The sequence below is a fragment of the Nanorana parkeri genome, unplaced genomic scaffold (assembly GCF_000935625.1).
Source record: "Nanorana parkeri isolate BGI_ZX_2015 unplaced genomic scaffold, ASM93562v1 scaffold1492, whole genome shotgun sequence".
NCBI lineage: Eukaryota > Metazoa > Chordata > Amphibia > Anura > Dicroglossidae > Nanorana > Nanorana parkeri.
The window spans coordinates 13,449-20,172 of NW_017307760.1; positions in this window are offsets into that span (position 1 = coordinate 13,449).

Sequence of the window (6,724 nt, forward strand, 5' to 3'; positions counted from 1 at the left end):
ATGTCACCACATTTGTATTCTATTGAAACTGCGGCGGTGGCTGATGAGACTTCTCCATTCACATTCACAGATCCCATCAAAGGATTTCATACAACAGAAAGACGATTTAGGAAAAATTCTGCTAATCAGGTAAGTGAAGGGGGGGGATCCGATGTTTCATGTTACATCCTAAATCAGTGATTCATATTTACCACTCTGAGCTGAAACATTCTTACTATTTCCAATATGATTCCATTTCTCCAAATGATTCACCTAGGATGCCAAATCTTGGTGAATCCAGCTGAGCAAACATTGCCTTGATTTGACCACGTGCTACAAATAGGTCCCATAGCCTTGCAGGATGCAAATTAAAAAAGTAGGTGGATCTATATGCAAACTGTAAAGTAAAAAAACAAAAACTATGATTCTAGTTGAAGAATATGCAACAACGGGTTCCCAATCCTTCACAGAAACAATTAAGCTATAATGCTGATGATATAATTAGCTTTTCGTCAGTCAAATTAGCCTACTTTACATTCGTAGCATGCTTCTCCACTATGCCACAGTGTGGCCTCACCTGACCAAGTGATTCAGCAGTGAGGAATGATTTTAATATGTTCTTTTTTTAATAAATACATTAAATATTTTATAGCATTGTCAGCTGTTCGACTATCCGAGTTTTGACCTGGAGTACATGTTCCTTTAATTGGCCCATTCTCCAGGGATTCCAGGCCACAACTTCCCCTGACTTGGTGAGGATCCCTGACAAGCCTACTTGGGTGCGTGACTGTCTTTCCTCCAGATAGTGGGGTTTTCTATGTGGCTTGAGGCCTCTCTTGCCTACCCCTTTGATGCTCACACCTCTTGAGATGTTTCTGTCAATAAATGATCATGCTTTTCACACTATTTCTTCTCTACACTGGCTTTTGGAGGGAAGGGGGTTTGGAGGATGACCCCCTTTGAATGAGATGGGAGGATTGCCTTGGGGGTTCTCTCTCAGAGGATAATTGGAGGAAATGTCATATCCTAACTCACAAGTTATATACAGTATGTCCTCCAGCATGCAGGAGAAGATTTTGTCTCTTTGCAATTGTACCCTCCAGGAACTTCACAGAATGTACCCGTCCTTGCCTGATTGTTGTTGGAGATCCTCTGGGGATATAGACTCCTATCTCCATGGGTGGTGGTATCGTCCTGCCATCACTAGGTTTTGGGGCTCAGTTTTTACTTGCTATCAGCATATGTGTGTCTCTGATATCTATCCGTTTCCAAGAGTAGCTCTGCTGTCAATGATTCAAGGGTGTTTTGCGCCACTGTTTACTGGCAGTCAGAGTGGCTACCCTTCTCCCCTCCATTTCCCCACCCCCCTCGATTCCTTCCCCTTAATAATACTAACAATGTTTATAGGGTATTATTTGTATAGGGATTATGCATAAATAAGAAGCACCCTAAGTGAGCTCAAAAGCTGTGATTTGCCCGGGTTGGGAAAGTACACAAACAAGTTATATGAGGTCTATGTGAAAATATACATTATTACAACAAGGCGATACAGATGGTATTTATCAATCACGTTAAAGACTCGTGAGCCACGAGACTACTGAACGGGTGCAAAAGCATATAAAGTTAATTTAGAAATGCTATCTTTCTACTTTAATATTTCTTGATTAGGGTATGAATCTAAGAAAGAATATTACATTATATATAACGCTATAATTTTATGTAATATTGTTTTATTTAAATTATAGATATAAGAATGCATGAACCTATGGGCTATATACTTATGGTCAATTTCTTCCCCCCAACCCCTTCTGCTAGACATTTTAAGAGAACTATGATATATTGTGTCAGGTACCTGTTCGGGGAAGATGCCGTGTCCCTCTGCGGGGACATAGACGGAGACGGTATCCAGCGGCACGTCCCGGCCGCGCAGGCGCAGACGGCAGAAGATCGGCGGGTTGCGTCCCCGCGCGGCATGACGTCATCGCGTTTGTGCGGCGTGGTGACGTAATCACGCCGGCGCATGCGCAGTAGCTCGTCCTCGGCCTATATAAGGTGCTGATTGTATATAGATTCTAAGATTAGGGGAGGTATCTCTTTAATCACACACACACACACACACACACACACAAATACAAGCTCAAACACTAAAGAACCTTCTAACAAAAGCAGAACTGCACTTTTTAAAATTATTAATATTTTCTATTATATTATTTATCTTGTACTCATTCTTTATTTGTTATTAACTACATTTTTGTTTTTAATGCATGAAAAGGAAGTACCCCTTTGAGTGCTTCTCATTTCTTAAAGGTATTTTTTCAAGTATATAAAGTATCAGAAAAATCATATTAAACTAAGAGAGATTCTCCAAAAAATAGGGACCTTCCCCTCTCATAATACCAGCCAGATGACCTGGAATTACTAACTCTTACAGAGATTTATTATACAGATAGAAATAAATGTTTTGTGTCTATAACACAGCAAGATGTCATGACTGGTGTCTGAGTTCCTTTTGAGAACGGGGGTTCATGATATTTGCTGAATAGGTCTAGTTTTTTGTTGCAGATAGAGGTGCGTGTTGTTTTTAGTATGCTGATAGTTGCGGCAACCAGATCAAAAGGGAGGCGAGCCCTTAAAATAATGGGATACTTCAGTCACATGAGGACGGAGTCATCTAATGGAGGAAAGGAAGAAAGCAAGCCTCAAAGAAGGATGTTTTGCTCACATTCATGTAGAATTAATGATTTACTTTGTTTATGTTACTGTGACAGTAACATATTACTGAAAGTGAAAGAAAATCCAAGAATCATCAGATCAGGAAGGGATGGGAAATCTTTCAATGGGGACACTAGTTTTGGTAACCCTGCGGACCACCAGTGATTTCCCTCTCTTTAGGTGGATCAGGATGAGATGGGAAATCTTCCAATGGTTCACTAGTTCTAGTGACCTTGCTGACCATCAGGGATTGTCCTCTCTTTAGAGGAACAAGACAAGATGGGAAACCTTCCAATGGGGGCACCAGTTCTGTTGACCCTGCTGACCACCAGGGATTTCCCTCCCTTTGGAGGAACCAGACGAGATGGGAAATCTTCCAAAGGTGACACCAGTTCTGGTGACCCTGCCGACCACAAGGGACTTCCCTCTCTTTGGAGGAACTATAGGAGATGGGAAATCTTCCAATGGGGACAATAGTTCTGGTGACCCTGCTGACCACCAGGATTTCCCTATCTTTGGAGGAACAAGACGAGATGGGAAATATTCCAATAGGGACACTAATTCTGGTGATCCTGCTGACTACCAGGGATTTTCCTCACTTTGGAGGAATCGGACAAGATGGAAAATCTTCAAATTGGTACACTAGTTCTGGTGACCTCACTGACCACCAGGAATTCCCTCTCTTTGGAGGAACAGGATGAGATGGGAAGTCTTCCAATAGGGACACTAATTCTGGTGATCCTGCTGATCACCAGGGATTTCCTCCACTTTGGAGGAATAGGACAAGATGGGAAATCTTCCAGTTGGTACACTAGTTCTGGTGACCCTACTGACCACCAGGGATTTTCCTCTCTTTAGAGGAATAGGACAAGATGGGAAACCTTCCAATGGGGACACTAATTCTGGTGACCTTGCTGACCACCAGGGTTTTTCCCCTCTTTAGAGGAACAGGGCAAGATGGGAAACCTTCCAATGGGGGCATTAGTTCTGGTGACACTTCTGACCACCAGGGATTTCCCTCACTTTGCAGGGAATTCCTTTCCTGTTGTGACTATTGGACAGGAAGTGAAGGGAAATCTTCTCAATGGGACAGAGATGGCAAAAAAAAAAGCTGACAGGGGTTATAACTCTCCCTTACTCTAGCCAAAACTTTTAAAAAAAAAGCAGTGGATGGACTGTTTATTTATATAGAAGGGTAATAGCCAGAGGGCATGGCATTTCTTAAGCGTCAATTGAATTGAAAAGTTGATGAAGACTGGTTAATAAAATGTTTTACAAACCTGGTCACTACATGTACAACAGACTGACAGCAGCAATAACGTGTTCATTTCTGTTTAACGTTATAAGTGACAGGAGGAATATATACATATTTGAAAGTCATCCAGAGAGGAGGGTGTGTGATGTGGATTTACTGCATTTTTTTTACAGCAATTAGAAGAGAGAAGCTACCTACACTTGTAATTAAGGGAATCACGTGACTCCGTCTGACACAGAAAACGAATTTGATGAACAGGTCTCAAATATCTGATCTCCAACACAGACTGTAACCATGTACAGATGGGGCTGTGGAGAGGTATATTTGTACAATGCTTCGGACATGCTTTCACATATTTGTCAAGGAACACATATACATTTGTCATCGTTTAATGTATGACGCTCAACTGCTACTCTACAAAGTTGCCTCCTACTAAACATAATTCCTGACACTTTCCTAAAAGATGAACTTTGGGAAAACATAAAAAAATACTGTTGCATTGGGGCTCCCCCTGTTTTGCAAGGGTTAAATGCTCATTTTGTTGAAGAGGAACATAAAAAGTAACTATACTAACCTTATTCTTCACCCAACAGGCATCCACCCAGCTGCACAACCGATTTCCCAAAGCCATTTCTCTTTGCTGTTCCATTGACCACAAGCGCTGTGATGTCATCACATACAATGCAGGACCAGCAGACCTTCATTGTAAGGGAGCATGCTGGGGGTCCACCCACATTTTGGAGCCAGAAAGCTGGTGACGAGGCAGCATGGAGCCAGCTTCCTGGCTAATCAGGAAGAAGGGTGGTGAGTCATTACACATCGCCCAGCTTCCTTAATGGGACTTCTGGTATCGGTATTCGGTATTGGCGAGTACCAGGGCAATGCTTGTCGGCTGCTGGTATTATCCTCAACATACAAAAGTGTTAACTGGGGCACAGCAAACACGCCCACAATTAATGCTGCAGATTAGATACTGACAAGCGGAATCTGGAAATGCTGTCAGTACAGTTATTCCTAAATCTCCTAATAATATAAACACATAAGTCAATGCTGAACTCCAGGCAAATGAACAGGCACACATCAATGCAGGTCTGTATTCATTGATACATTATGAACTGTATTTTTTTAATACAAGCAGTGTAAGTACTTGACATTGGTTTGCTGTTAGACCTGCAGTTTCCTGTACAGCAGATCTCAGATTAACAGAAGTGGGACAATGAGCCAATCAGTTGTGCTGCAGTGCTCCTGTACTAACAAGGAGCATGCTGAATGGAGGATTTAGTTGTATGAGGCCGAAGTGAATAGCTGAACGCCGTTTGGGTCACTACACTTCGGCTCGGTTTCTCCCTTGACTGACTTCGGCAGCTTAGTGAATAACCCCCTTAGAATCACACCGGCTGCAAGCACAGGAATACCTGGGCACTTTCACATATCAGGAAATGCACTGCTGCTTTTCAACAGGAATTCATGAAATAATGTAGATTGTTAAGGTATTATTATTATTATACAGGACTTATATAGCGCCAACAGTTTGCGCAGCGCTTTACAATATACAGAAGACATGACAATTACAATACAATTCAAGACAAGCTGGTAAGTAGGGCCCTGCCCGTGAGATCTTACAATCTAAAAGTACCGCTTAGGCACAACTAACATTTCTAGATGTTTCCTATAACATAACAAAATTGTAATCTTTAAGTTAAGGTTGACTTTAAGGAGTAAATGATCACCTTGTATAAATACATAAATGTATTTGAAAATGTGGAAGAGTAGCTGGAACAGAAAATGCGTATGAAAGAGGACTCATAATGAAAAAAAATATCACCCAAGATTCATATATAGATACAACCAAGTACCTTAACTATTAACATAAATGTATCTTATTTGTGTACCACTCGGCTGTAGATCCTCCAATCATCTCTGAATTGGTGCTGACACTGTCCTTCCTTCTGGAGGGGGGCTACTTTTTTTCCCCATGGTCGCTGTGTGTGTTGTAAAGTGATCACCGCTCCAAGCTCGCTCCCATGATGGACTACAATCTCATGTTTAGCTTTCTAATTTGTATTAAGATTGTAGTCCATCACAGGAGTGAGCTTAGAGCGGTGGCTACTTTACAACACACACACACACACACCATGGAGAATACAGGTAGCCACCGTCCAGAAGGAAGGACAGTGTCAGCACCAATTTTGAGATGATTTGAGCTTCTATAGCTGAGCGATATACAAGTAAGGTACGTTTTTGTTAATAGGTAAGGTGCTTGAATACATTTTAAAGATTTCACCGCCTGAGTTTAGTGTTACTTTAACAGCATTACCGTATACTTCCTTTTTGAGGGTCGCTAGGTTCTCCCTACATAGACTCAAGGCGTGTGTAATATAATCGTCCTCCTCTGCGCGCAGCCGATGGGAACTACAAAGAAACTTGCCAGTGCACTTAGTGGCCACTTGTGTTGGTGGGCAGGCATGCAAAGTACTGTATGCTGGCACAAGCCGATGGTGTCGGGCTCAAGTCAGCATTACAGTGTACAAGGTAAGATACAGTTGGGGAGGGGGGAAGGGGGGCGCCCAGAAACTGCACACTGTGTGCTGTTATTTGGTTTAATTAGAAAAATGGTTTATAATAGGGAACATTACGCTGTAATGTTCCCTATTATAGCTTATTTCTCTATCCCAGTCTGTTGGATGAAATATTGCAGTCCTAAGTCCAGTGCGTCTAGCCAATTTATGTACTATTCTGCATTGCTGTATAAATGTATTGCTGGGATTTGTAGACCCT